Source organism: Gymnogyps californianus, chromosome Z (genome assembly GCF_018139145.2).
Source record: "Gymnogyps californianus isolate 813 chromosome Z, ASM1813914v2, whole genome shotgun sequence".
In the NCBI taxonomy this organism is placed as follows: Eukaryota; Metazoa; Chordata; class Aves; order Accipitriformes; family Cathartidae; genus Gymnogyps; species Gymnogyps californianus.
In genome coordinates this window covers 79346122-79361678 of record NC_059500.1, presented here as the reverse complement: position 1 = coordinate 79361678, position 15557 = coordinate 79346122, and positions in this window count along the sequence as shown.

Below are 15557 nucleotides of genomic sequence, written 5' to 3'. Positions count from 1 at the left end.
AAAGGTTATCTCAATACCATGTGAAATACCTCTCCCAAACCTATGAGAAGATTTAAGCTCTATTACTTTTAGGACTTTTAGACAGAAACAATGTTACTGTGAGGAAGCTGATGGATCATAACTGTCACCCCTATCCATTTCTCACCCGGAGCATTCAATGCTTGGATCTTTTCCTGAGTGATATCCTATATTATTCCACATTTGCCATGGAGTTAACTCTACTGTGAGTTAAAAGTAAAGACAGACAGATAAAGAGCACAGATGGTACCTTCTTTCCTGTTGAAACTTGTTTGTAATTCAACAGAAAAAGACTTTGGATTCTTCAACCGTTTCCCCCCATTCTCCATATCACTGTTGTAGTGTATTTTAATATATAATTTGGTATTATGTTTAAGCAGTTGTTATTTATTGTATATTCTATTATCTTAAACATTTAAAACATTGTGTTAGTTTTCAGTTGTCTTCATAATTTTCTCTAGAAATTTGCAGCCTATTCGCAAAACTCTTGACGTTCTGAAATGCTGTTGGTGAGAATGTAACGGTGTGGAATTAAAATGCAGGAAGACAATTATTTCATCTGAAATGTAAAAAGTGATTCGGACACTTGCAAGGAGCTGGCTGATATGACAATGCACCTCGAAGAGATTTGAATCCTATCATCTGAATGCCAGGCAGGATACCTGGAACATCTCAAATATCCTTGTGCATCTACATTTAACCAAACTCATTCTTAAATGGCACATACAGTTATTTATGGTACGTTGAAGAGACTGTGAGTGTCCACAGATAATTTTACAACAGAAAGATGCTGATCCCTCTCACATATATACTGTACTGTTATCCCATCAACTCAGTACTTTTTCAGTAACAATTTATCCAGCTACCAGGACAAACATCTCATTTTCTGTTTACATGAGTAGTTGTAGATGACTTGGAAGAAAGAAATAGGAATTCCTGTAAGTAAAATCCTGTTATATTATATCATTTCATGACATGCTGTTTAAGCTCAGAGCTTTATTTGTGGTTCAGTAAGTATTCTCAAAGCAAATTTAATCTTACCCAAAACATAGCAAAGAGCTGTTCCCTTTTTATTTAGTATCTACATCAAGACCACTCCAAACAGCAACCCACAGGCGCATGCAGAATGAATGTGTCTGCGTTTGTGTGTATGTGTGTGTGTATCCCATCCAGCCCATCAACTTCTCTACTATGGCTGCAACATATAACAGTCCAGCTTTCCATCAGTTTAAGTGAAACTAATTGTAGATTGCTGCAGAAAAGGTTTTTCCTTTCACTCTGCTTCTTCACATGTTCATGTGGAGGTCCTCCCGTAGATGATGTGACTGTGCATGTGGTTAGCCACACCAGCTCCTTGCTTTAACTGAAAATGAATTCACTAAACTCACTTTCTGGCTGAAAATTAATCTGGCTGACAATGCAGTTGCATAGTGGCAAATGCAAACTCAAAGGAAAAAAATAAAGAAGCAAAATGTATTTTGTGCCCTTAATCAGCAGCTGCAAAGGCAATAAACCATCTTTTCAGCTCTGTCCTCTGATCTTTTCTTAGATGTTACAATCAGTTTCATATTCTCTTTTGTCTTAATTCAGATACTTGGAAAATAAAAAGCATAATAAAAAAACCCAAACACAAAACTGCAGTCAGAAAAGCAAAGATTAGCAATTCACTCATATTTAAACATTTGCCTTTTCTCTAGATTTTCTTCAGATTGAGGGAGCTACATTTTTAAAGACCTGCTCTATATTTTTAAAGACCTACTCTGCAGGCATTAAACACTGAAGTGGTCCTTCATCTGCTTTTTCTTTTACCCTTCAAATGAAAAGCCTAAGGATTATTTTATAGCTTTTCCTGAATTCTGGTTAGCAACTTTATCAGTTTGGTATCTCTGAGTAGTGATAGATGTGGGTGGTTATTTGCTTTATGGATTGTCGCTTGATTAATGGGTCTTTCTTCTGCTCAAAAATACATGTCTTTTATAATCTGCAAACAAGAAGTCCTGAATGGACATCTGCATTCGGTTTTCATCAACATTCTCAGCAGTTAGTTAGATTTCCCATGACATGGTCTGTCTGTGTGTGTTATTATGGAGAGGCACAGAAGGGCCACACCTCGCGTGAGTGGATGACAAAACCTCAGGCATGAAGCCTTCTCTGTATTTCAGCTAATCTGGAATAAAACACATTTATTTGGGACTGTCTGCTGAATACCTACTGGTGATTAAATGGAATTTTTAAATAAGATGGAGAAGGTGAAGGTAAACAGAGCTTTTAATTGCACGTTTCCACCTGGCATTACAAAAAGTTGTTTCATGGATCAATAAAAGCATGTAGAAAACAGCATTTAGTTCTTGCCAGAACAGACACTGGTGATGTCTCACATACCTGCCAGCACGGGGATCACAACATCTGCTGTGCAGTAGCATTGCACTGTGCACTCAAGGCTCCATCTGCAAGCAAACACAAAAAGTTTGCTGAATCTCTTGAACCTTAGGGTTCAAGATCTCTTTTTGCTCCCAGGCATGGAGTTAGAAGAATATGAAGAGTCCCAGTGGCAGTAAATGACTTTTCCATAAGTGTTGTTTTCATTACACCTTACTGACTTGAATAATAATTAAAAAAAGTTAAAATATGCAGTTTCTTCGAGCCCAGTCCCATAAAAACATCACAAAGACAATAAAAAATGCAGGAATTGCTTTTTTATATTGGGGGTTAGGGAAATGTGAATAAACCAGGGTTTTTTTTTAATTTATAGATCAGGGAAGAGAGGAAAATGCACAAATAAACACAGCTAAAGTTAGCAAAGGTTATTAAAAATTTATACCCTGTGACAATGCTTTTAATACTGTAGCCATCTGTGCTTGTCAGCCTGAGAGTTTAGGTAGACTTCAGCAGTTTTAAGAAATAGGGCTACTTTTATGTGTTTCAAAACATAAAAAAAACCCAGCCAACAACAACCAAAAAAACCAAACCCAGACATGAGGAATTTAGAATTAACATAACTGAAAGAATTAATGTAGCTTTCACATGAGATACACGTCAAGAGCATTATCATAATAAAGACCTATAAGCTCTGAAAAGATTGGAGATATCTAGTTAAGATAATTTACATAAATATTCCATTATCTTTGGTCTTCATTAATTCACTTAATGGCAATATTGACATGTGGAAATTCTGATAAAAAAACTGATTAATAAAGTTGTACATGCAGGCTCTTTTGACATTGTGGGACATATCTTCTAATAAGAGCTAACACTGTCACAGAAGATGTATAAAGTAATTTTTAGATGCATTTGGAGTTAGATTTTGTAGGGTTTATACACTGTTTTCGCATGGATTTTCAAAAATAGAAAACCGTGCAGCAAATTGGTTGTTTGGCTTTCCAGTAGTCAACCCTACTAAGCCTCTAAAAGAAACAGAATGTTTTAGGCACTGGGTTGAAGTGCTGTTTAAATATTTAACTCCTTTCTGCAAGTCCTCCCTTTCCAGTCCCAAGGTAGTCCAGTATATAATTGACCTCTATAAAAACATCAAGAGCCACATTTAGAGTCCTATCTGCAATTATATTAGTAAAGATTCAAAGGGGAAGAGAATAGGTAGGGGAGTCACTTGCTGTCCAACAGAGATACCTCACCTTTCTTTCTGGGCAACAGTTTCACTGCAATCCCTCTCCGGCAGCTATTCTGTTTCTGTGTGCGTCCCAGCAGAGCACATCAGCGCTCATCACTTTATTTGTCACAGCTCCTGTTTACAGTAGCATCTGAAGGCCTCCCTTTTTCTGAGGTTGTTGCTCTTTTAATATATGCCTGGCCCATGAACCTCCCTCTTATTTAATTTTGCATTTTGTGAGGCATTCTCAGAAACAAAATCTCAGTGCGGCTTTTTGATTTGAGTGTTTTTGGATCTTTGGATTTATGATGCATCTAATGGCACCTGGAAAGCTAGCAGCGGGCCATTAAAGTGCTACTGGTTTAGACCTAGATACATAAGGAGATGTTAGGAACCTATATGCCTCCATAGGGGTTTAACATTAAGGTCCCGTAGGTACACACAGCAACAGCAGCGAGCAGTTTAAATTCCCAGTGCTGGGTATTCTCAAGGCCATTTACTTCTCGCTGGCAGCACTGAGCAAATAAACCCTGGCTCGTACCCAAGTCCCATCAGGAGCCGCTAAACAGTGAATTCCTGACTTCTGCAGTTACTGGAGCCTGGTGCCATCAACATACCCAGAGCATATCCACACCATGCACTGGAGGAGGTGGGATCCTCCTTTTTCACTCTTTGCTTACAATTAACCTCATGGTTAAAGTTCTCACACAGCATTTGTGAGACCAACAGCCAAATTTGCCTCACACCCCTGAGAATCTGAGTCTGTGTTTCCCACTTTCCGGCTCTTTGCTTTAACCGATGAGGAGAGAGGGCTGGAAAAGAGCAGAGTTTTGCTCAATTTGTAGCTGAAATTTGGATGGGAGTCACCATTTTGATGGCGTAGAAGAGTGAGTGCTAATTTACCAGGTTGAAAACATACATGTCCACTGTCTTCACACAGATCTTTTATATACCTTCTGCTCCTCTTTCTGGAAACAGCAGAACATCTTTCTTTTACTTCATGATCAGAAGGGGACAAAGCTGCCTCCACTTCTCTTCCCACCATCTTGCAAAGACGCTTACAGATGATGCAGCATTGCTGTGCTCATCGTTTTCCCTGATGCCTCCATAGCACTCATCGTTAACAATTAAGAATAAATTTATTGTCTTAACTGTCACCTGATACCCAGTGGCCTGCAGTTGCCTGGTGATTTTCTTATGTTGTCACTAGGTTGTCTGCCTTTTGTCAAACTTCTCTGCTCTTCTACAACTCAATTATTTTGTCTCCACGGGTTACCCGGTTGCTACTTAAAGATGCCTCCTTTGGTTGTCTGTGTATATTAGCAGACATAGTAAATTAAAAAATAAGAAAAACTTAAAAATGGAAATGGATGTGAATACTCAACAAATTAAGACGGAAAGAGTAGAAATTCATCAGAAGTGAGCAGTGTAAAGCTCGAATAAGAAGGCATCTTAGACAAATAGCAAAAATTAAAGCCATTCACAGATGACGTAGGACTGACACCCCACAGCTGCTGCATGGACACCTCCTGAGCCCTGTCGTGAGTGTCTTATACAAGAGCTCAGAGTTCCATCTCTTTTGTATTCCATTTGTAGGATGGAAAATCCTTTTTCTCTTGAGGCTTGCTCCACCTTTCAGTACCTTGTGTCTGTTTTCCCTTGCCACACACTACTGTGGCCCCTGTTGCACGAGGTTCGGTTCGGTTTCTCTAAAAAGAAAACCTACTGCTACGTGCCAGGATAGTATAAAGTGTGGCCTAACAAGTATCAAGTGCAGATGTTAAAGATTTATGTCAAAAAAGTGTTTGTGTTACATACTGAGCCACTAATATATATGCATGCTCAGGGGACCAGGTGTCAGAGTTAAGCACTGGAGGGACTACATTTTATTGAATTTGTTTCTTAGCCTCCATCAGTCTAAGGGACAGAGTTTGGGAACAGAGTCTAAGAGAAAGGTAGAAAGCTTTTCTACAACTAGCAGCACTACCACTTAATTCAGGATTGTGAAATGAAGCAGACAGTAAAAACCACTGGGGCTTAGAAAAGAGGATCTGTCCCTGCAACAGTTGCTGGTCCAAAAAGCTATCCACATACCTATTACACCGGTTTTGGCCGCTGAACTAACGTCTAGAGGAGAAAGGAGCAATACATCTGTGACATATGTTAACTCCTCTTACAATATACAAGTAACATTGTATTTTTTTCTGCCCTGAAAGCACATTTTCATCTGACAGGGAATAAATACTAATAGTATGGTGCCTGTTTTAGAAAGAACAGATCCAATCCTCTAAATTCATTTAATTCTCTTGAGATTTACAGAGCATTAGAGCATTTTATTACTATTGATTTCTTTTTCAACCTGACTTAGATCAGGACCTATAATTTTCAGGTATGATTGTACTGATGTGATCCTGTTAAGTACCTCTTTTTGTAGGGATATACAGATAAAATTTTCGGATATCTTAACATAGCTATACTACCCGTAGTGTTGTGGAGACACCTTATATAGCTCTAAACACATTGGTTCAAGTAAGGAACTGGTGTAGCTCAGCCTGAGCAGATTAAGCCAACCTGCAGCTCAGAAGAAGGCGTAGGTGACAGCTCAACTCCACGTCCTTACTCAGGGTGGGAAGGCACTGTCGTTTACAACTCAGGCATCGCCTTTGAAACAATCCCTAGTGGGATCAAAGTCCTTTGTCCTTTTCCTCTACCTTCCCTTTTCAGTTACTCATACTAAATCAGGTGTATTGATTAGGGTGAATCTTTACTGTGGCCATAGTAAAGACAACATGTGATTCTCTGTCATGTAAAAGGGACATCAATCGTTCATTAACCTGCATCCAAAATACACATGAATTAAGGAAATAATGAAAATATTCGTTCTGTGTGAGAAGGCAGGGAAGAAACATGTTTGCTGGCTTTGTCTCTTCCTCCTATTCACCAATAGATGGTGGCAAAACTCCTTCTTTATAGTTGTTGTAGGCTTGTGATTGAATCAAGAGGATGTATCACTGCTTCCTCAAGCACTTTTCACCCTCATTCTGTTTTCTGAATATCATCAAATCTTTTTTCTCCCTAACACTAGTCTCACTTCTTTCCAGTTTTTCTTAGCAAAAGCTGTGGGAAGTTTCAGCTTCAATTTAATCTTCTTTGCATGTAATGCTCTACCTTCATCTCTTTCTCAAGCAAAGCAGGGAAAAGGGTGCAATGATTAATCCCTTTAGAGTTCCCCACGTCTGAAACCTGTGGGAGATTAATCATTTTAACAACTGATGTAGGTATGTGGTGGATGTTTTGTGTCCTTAAAGTAAATCTAAAAGATAAACTGCAGCTCAGCCAGATGACACAGCCACGCTTCAGGGATCAAGAACACAAATTCCTTGGGCTAAATACGCAAGGAATCAGGATGGATCATCTGAATATCTGTGGGCCTCTTAAAAAAATCTTCTTTGATAATAGCTGCTGTCCTTTAAAAAGAAAGCATTCTGAATAAGTGGAGTGAGCAGAAGCCCATGTAAGAGTACATCAACATCACACAGCTCTTTCTTTTTTTCCAATGGAAGTTTTTTCACTACAGTATGGACGGGGAGTTAAAGGGTGATACTGGCATTACCAAGCACTATCTTATATTGTACTTCAGCTGTATCAAGCTGTTGTAACTGTCATGTGTGAAAGTTTATTATGGAAAAATTTGTTATATAAAAATACTGGCCTGTTCCACAAAACCCAAAACCAACAGGTCTTCAGAAAGGAAAGTTGTTCCACAGAGTGCATGTGAAGAATCTGCTTTTCCCTCAAACTGACTCCTATGTCTAGTATGGAGTGTTCATGAATCACTGTGTAAAGTTTTACAGCCATCTGTTTGGAATATACCAATTTTCATTTTTTCACTTAGTCTCTTGTAATCCATTGCCCTTTACCTCTAATCACGTTTTAATTTCACTGGGCCAACACAGTGCAAAATAGCAAAAATGACTCTTCACTGTAGCAGTATAACAGTTGCTCAGTAAGTAATATTTAGAGACAAGTATTATGATTTATTCCATAATCTCAGTGGCTGGGCAGATTTTCTACATTTTGTCAAACCAAGAAAGAACAGCGCTGAAGAAGTGTGAATAAATGTTTGAAATACATAGTCAAACACAGCAATTGGAATGGGATGGAGAATAACAGAAACAACAGTAATGGCTTGATAAATGTAGTACGTTGAAGTAGTAACATCATAAATGTCATAGGGCCCTTGTACAAACCTGAACTCTCAAATTTCTCCAGTCTGGAGGCCAGTCATGGAGCTCTGAAGTCATCCTCTGAGCAGAGCTGCGCTCTTTAGTGCAACCCCTGAGAGTCTGCAGGCACATGAGAGCATACAACACGTGTTTTTTCAATTGGCCACTACTAGCACAGTCCCTATGTAAATCTTCAGAAGACTGTTCGTTTGGACACTATCCTATTAAAGGATAAAGCAGAGTCAGAAGCCCTTCATTTTCTTACTGTGAGGGGAACCAGGAAAATTAGGACTGATTTATAAATTTATGGAGAAGACCAATCAGTAGGAGTGCCATTAGATCTATTAATTAATGAGCACTCAGAAGAAAATAGATGTGCCAGGACATTCCGTTACTAACAGGAAAAAAATAAATAGGCAGAATGATTTAAAAGATTATCTTTCCCTCTTTTCTCTCACTTTTTTTCTCTTTGTGGCAAAATTGTTATGTATTTCGTTTTGCTAGTAAAGAAAAAATAGGAGGCATATAGGAATGAGCTAAGTGGAGGTTTATAGCCTTAGTAAAAAGCAGATTTTAGACTACAAGTTGGTCCAAAACTTTGTCCTGCAGCCAACAAACAAGGAAGAAGAGTGGAGAATGTGGTCACAGGTGGCAGTCTGGGCTGCAGGGACTGTAGGATGACAGAGTTCAGCATCCAGAGGAAAGCTAGAGGAGTGAGGACACTGGACTTCAGGAGAACAGGCTTTGACTTGTTAAGAGACTTTTTAGGCAAGGAAAAAAACATTCTACTCTTCTTGATGACTGAGAATATTCACAGAAACCTGCTTGGCTAAGCAAAGAGTTTCTTAATGAACTAATAGTGAAATGGAGGGGGAAACAAGAACATAAAGGAGGAGTATAAAAGCATTGCTCAGGCACAAGGGGATGCAATCAGGATAGCCAATGCCAAAGTTAACTAGAACTAGCAAGGCAATTCAAGGGGGACAGGAAGAACTGTATAAGTGTGCTAGTTCTTACAGAAGTGGGATAGACTAAGACTTGGCCTGATGGGGACTAACTCAGTGCACTGATGTAATGGCAAGATCCCTATCTCCTATCTTCAAAAGTTATTCTTATTAGGTGATGATCTCCCTGATGACAGGGAGAAGGCTAATGGTATGTCTCTCCTTATAAAAGGTAAGGAGAGGATCTGAGGAGTTGCAGACTGGTGTATGGACAGAGAGGATATATGTGAGGACACTGAGAAATCTGGCTGATGTCCTTATCAGGCCAATCTACTTAATCTTTCAAAGATCACACAGATCAAAGGAAGTCCCTGAAGCCTGGAGAAAGGACAGTGTTGAACCCACCTTCAAAGGGGGGCAAGGGCAATGATTCGAGGAACTGTAGGCATGACAACCTCACTTTGGTGTCCAAGAAATTCAGGGAGAAAGTCCTCTAAGGAGAGGAAGGAGAATGAGAATAGATGGATTTAACAAGGGTAAATTATGCTTGACCAATCTGATTGCTTTCAATGACAAAAGGCTACCTACGATCCACTTCATGGATGAAACGAAAGCAGAGGGGCTGAGGTGTATCTTTACTTTGCTAAAAATTTACATAAAACTCTCCCACCACAGCCTCATTGATAAGCTGAAAAAGTACAGATTGGCCAGACTCTTAGATGAGCTGACAATTATCCAGACTGCTGGTCTCCCTGAGTAGTGATCAATGACTCGATGTCTGTTTGGCAGCTGGTAACAAGTGGAGCATGACAGACTTCAATACTCGGGCCAATACTGTTCAATATCTTCATCAACTGCCTAGATGTTGAGAAAGTGTGATTCCTCAGCAGATTTCTGAATGATTTGAAGCTAGGGGAGAAGGAGATGGTAAATGAACAGTAGATCTTCATTCCAGTGAGACCTTGCTAAAATTAAAGATCAGGTCATCAGGGAACCCTTGAAGTTCAGCAAGGAAAAGTGCAAAGATCTGCCTCAGGACAGAGCAGACCTGCCTGTGCATTGGTACAGGCGAGGAACAAACTGGCAGCTCTGCAGAAAAGGACCTGGAGTAACAGTGGGTGCCAGCACACATACGAGCAAAAAGTATGTTTTCGTTGTGAATGAGGCAAACCACACACCGGGCTGCACTATGAAAAGCACAGCCGTCAGATCAAGGGGAGGTACGATCCCTTCTTGCTCAGTACTGGTGACACCGCACCAGGAATACTGCGCCTGGTTTGGGCCTCCTAGTTCAAGTGGGATGTTGAGAAACTGGAGACAGTTCAGTAACACTGAGGACTTATTCCAGGGAGATGGCGAGGAGGATTTTCCCTCTTGGGTGATGCCTGCCTGGCCAGCAAAGACTCTTTGGGTGCCTTATCAGAACAGTGAGCACACTAATGCTTAGCCTAATAGCTTGTTAAATCCTATCTACCTTTTGCTTATGTTAGCTACTAAATGAGTGCTTTATACTTATAAACTCTGTATAGTCTGCTTGCAGAGTGTCTCTGAGCCCAGTTAAAGATGCCTGAACAAAAAGACTCAAACGACAGGCTGGAGCAGAGTCCAGAAATCATTTGAGAGACTATGGCTCGTGACAAACTGTGTCCCTCTTGGTGAGAGGACCGAGAAGAATGGGTGAGTAATAAACTATAAACCTTACTTGAGAAAGGACAAAAACAAATTCCTGATGTTCAACCTGATTTTTTTCAGACCACCTGACCCTAGCTGTATGCATAACTTTGCTACAGGTGCAAAACAGCTATTCTTTCCATTACAACTACTGAAATGCATGCAAATTTCAAAATTTTTTATAGAGGTCAAATTCTTCAGCTTCCCTAGTGGAGTGAGGGATAAAAGACATCCAAAATACCACAACTTTCCTCTCCCAGGACAGACAAGATTGTGTCACAAAACTCTTTAGCTGACAAGCTTTGATGGTGTCCATCAATATCTTGGCATTTGTAGGACATAAAAGCAAGGACAGGGACTGAAGGAATTGAAGAGTTCTGTTTTGCTTATGGCAGCATCACCACATGGGCTTGGACTAGGTTGGATGGGCCACGGTTAATGAGCAAAAATGTGTTCCCTGTATATGGGTTCATTAGTAGAAAGGAGTGATATGTGGTAAAGCATTAGATGTTTTTAAGAAGAAGTGTGGCATCGGTGTAAATCTAGCAATGGCATTGGGCCTAATAATTTGGGTACCTAACTCACATATACTGAAAATTGTAATATTATTGTTTAATCACAGTGATTGCCCATCACTGTGCTATCACCAAATCTACATAGCTGCCCAAGAAAAATGCATCCATATTTCAGTAGTCTTCTAAATAAGGTCCTGACCACAGATTGCAATCATATCAGTCTACTAAAAAGAAAAAAGTGGTATTTAATACACCACGTGAGTATAACTTCAGAGAGAGCTAATGAAATCTGACCACAACTTCTTTTTCACTTTACTTTGCTTTGTAATTGAACCTTTATTTTGCTGAATCACATTACTAGGGAAAATTTGTTAATGTTCTAAAGTCTGAAGTCCCTGGGTCTGCTGCACTTACACTCAATTTAGAGTGAGATCTTGTTATTTAATATCATATGTATTTTTTTTTCTACATCTTCTGTATCTGTCTTTCTGCCTCTGATTTTATGTGGACTTATTACGAGGTGCAATTATATGAAGACTTTCCTCAAGGTGCTATACCTACTTTCATAAGGCTACATATTCTCTAAGTTTTCCCATGTATAAGCAATACCAAATTACGATTGGGTTTGATCACTATTTTTTTTTATCTCACTAGGTCTAACTTCTTTACTATAATAAGATATAAAGAAAGTATGCAGTCTCTTGTCTGTAGCAGTTACTGCAACATTTATGTAAAAATATCTCATTGGAAATCAGCATTTGGAAGGGGGCTAAAGCTTACATGGGAATAAGGTCAGAGGTATGAGGAAGAGAAGGGAGAGTTGAGAGCTTTTAAAAGCCAATCCTCTCCTTTAAGCATCTGAACACAACTGAATTAACAGAAATAGGGTGCTGTATATTTGCATGGGTAGGAAAACATACATGATTCAAAGAGCCATTGGCCGTTTCACGTAATCTGTCACAATAAGAAAATTTAAAAAGCTTCAAAATTATACAGCAGAAGATGTGCCACATGAAATCACTGCCTTTAGGTATCTTGAAATGTTTTGCAGCTTTCTTCCCCAAACCCTGATGTGAACTACTTAACCCAAGGTTCACAGTATTTAATTACTGCTCTCACCTCAAGTAGCTCTAAAAGCATCAGTGTCTGAGAGCTGTACCTGCACATTAAAGACGTGATGAGAAAGAAAAGATAAACAATTTACATTTCATATGAGGAGTAGCCTGTCCCACACATGGTTTTGCAATCAGCTTTTTTCTCCCTCCTCCCAATAATTTAAAAAAGCTTAATGTATGAAATAGTTTTTCTGTAAGCATATCATTTCAAGGTCCAATTCTGATTAATTAAAGAAAATTGAAGAAAGCAGCACTAAGTTCATGTATAAAGTTGTACATTTTGGTACATATTGGTACATGTGATGGCAATCATATTTTCATTAGATGTCAAAGAACAACCACTATTAAGTTAAGAACTGAAGGAATCAGATATTCTATGACTGTATTTTCTTTTTGCCTTCAATTAAGCACTATAAAACAAATACCAGGACTACATTATAAAAAACAGAAATCTGAATATATATCAATTTTACACTTATTTCTGTTTCAGGATCAGCTTTATAACGTGTGTCTATAGGAGAGACAGATAAGGGTCTTAAACTCAACTTCTTGATTCTTATCTGTGATACGGATGACAACAAGAGAAAAGCCAGAGTCAAAGATGATAGTTGGTGAGATTTCATAATGCTTATTTTACAGAGCACCTAAACTTCTCTCTTTCACATATTTAGTAAAAAGACTGGGATGAATCCCATGGAAACAGAAAGCATAGGATTGAAGTCCTGGGTCACTGACCCTAAGTCATTCATTCCAGTACCCTGGTATGGAAAGAACTATATCATGTAATCCGGTTCAGAAATTTATTATTTTTTTGTTTTTTACTCTGGTTCAAGCCTTCAATCTGAAACCTACTTGAAAACCTCAGTGTTTTGATGTTTATAAACTTTTAAAATTTCCAGCCTACCTATATTTGAAGTCATCTGGTCCGAGCTCTCACTCAAATCAGAGCTAACTTTAATGTTAGATCCAGTTTCAATGTTAGATCATGCTGCTCAGGATCATAGCTAGTCAATGTTTGACTAGCTGGGTAGCCTATTCCAATGCTTGACCACCTTCATTACGAAGAATTTTTTTCCTTAATACCTAACCAAAATTTCCTTTGGTTGCAACTTCTGTCCATTGCCTCTTATCTTATAATCCACAACTATGAGATGCTAACCATAATAATTCTAATGATGAATCTTGTCTAGATTTCTAACATCTCTCATGATTGTAGTTAATAAGTAATGTTACAGCACAAAACACAAAGTCATTCTTCAATGATGATAAAATAAGAGATATTAGGTGTTTTTCATGATGTCACCCAGTGTGTTTGCTAATACCTGAAAAGATGCTCAGTACATCAAGTCCCTCTGCTGGGGACAGTCTGTTGGAGTTTAAGTCACTGAGAGAGCCACAAACCTGTCAGTAAAGTATTATAAGTCATGGTTACAAACTGTAGCTTGCAGTAACAAAAGTTTTAAAGGTACTGAATATTCACAGGACAGAAGATGAGTGCTCTGCGTGTTCTAAAAATCAAACACATGTATGCCTAACTAAAGAGGTAGGCACCCCACAAACATCTTCTTTGAACTTTTGGCCACTGTGTTTTCAAGTAAGTTGCACTCTTGTCTTCTTAATAACATTTACAGGATGAGTGAAAGGGTGTCTGGCTTGTCTCAGTGTCTTGCTACTGAAAGTTTATGCAGGAGAAAAAGGTCAATGTATTCATCTCTGAATCACAGCAGTGGAAAGGAAAAAAAAAGCAGGGATTTTCTTGCATTGCTGGATTTACATATGTCCTTGGGGAACAGACATCCATGTGCCAGCTGTAGACTTGTCTGCCGAAACCAGCTAGCTTTGCCTGTTAATACACAGCTTGCTTAGAGGAAAAGGTCAAGGCAACTTGTATTAATTACAACTTATATTAATTACATATCTGAGGGTGCACAGTAGCCATTCAAAAGCACCTGTCCATAGCAAAGGCTGTGGTTTGTAAAAATGAAACAGTATTCCAGGCAAAGGCAATTATAATAAATACCTTTTAAATTAATGCTGATGTGACATTAATAAGATACACTGTCAGTATTGCTACTACTTTTGATTTGTTTAGCCTTCTTAGCACAGTTTATCTGAGAATCTCAAAGAGATTAAGGTCATTAATCACTTGGACTTCACAGGAGCTCTTATAATTTTCTTTTGTTTAAAATTCAGATGACTGAAACTTGCTGAAGGTTGAATTAGTGGCAGAGCTAGAAAAATCATGAATAATCCTTACATCAGTACTTCCCATGGGTCAGTAGTACATACTCTTGCACCCAGCAGTGGTACCCATTTTCATTTCTCTGAGTTCTAGTTCTAAAGAAGACTAAAGACTAAAGACTAAGTTCTAGGCTTTTTAGTCACCATGGAGCAAGGGAGAGGATCCAGTGGAGCAGATGCAGTCAGCAACAGTTTGCCAGAAATACGCAAAACCAGATCACTGAAAAAAAAACAAATGAAAATGAGGCATTTGAGTCTTATTTACTTCACACTGTTTTTTATCATTAATATGAAACTTAAATTAAAAACAAACAAAAATCTTTCCTCTATTTTTGTTAAGAAATTGTTTCTTCTAGACTCTGATGAAGAAAACAAATATACTAAGGATTACATATTAATGCTAGTCACTAAGCTAGGCTAAAAACATTCTCTCTAACATGATTACATTGATTTCTTCGTGTTTGTCCTTTATAACTCCACTAAAACTATTTTTCAACCATGTTGTATAAATATTTTTGTAGTACAGAAAGCTTTACACATATAATAGAAAGTTTTACATATATAATTAAAGATCACTACTTTCATTGTAAGTGAAAAAGACTTTTCAAAGAAGCTAAAAAAACAACACAGAATGACTGAAAGCTTAATGAATTAATCTGAATTTTATACAAATGCATATATTTAATTTCCAAAATGAAGTATCGTATGACATCTGATATACCACAGGCCACAGGATTTCATTCTGGACCCGAGCACAGAAATCAGTAACTGGTTTTTGCCTGGGGAATGCTTAATGTGAAGACAAGCAATCACTACACCTTCATATTTTGTTTCAACAGCCAATCCGACTGCTAAATCTTAACTTGAAATTATTCTGTTTTTTCCTCCCACTGGGATTGGCTGGGATTTTTTCAGCAAAACAGTTTAAACTGGCAGTTCTGTCAACACAGAAGTAGGTCACAAGCTCTGATGGAACGCATCCTGAAGTCCTGCCTTCTTTTTTTTTCCAATATAGGGAACTGCAACTTTAAAATCCCTTGGATTTTTAATAACTTCTAAGATTTCAATAACTTCCTACTTAGGAAAGTGTTCTGATGTCTATCCATTGCTACAGAATGTGGTAGCCGTGACAACTCTTGCTCTGCATAACTGAGATATACTCAACATGTCTACTTTCAGCTATGAGTTTTTGTCATTTTCTGTCCTAGGGAAACTCCACC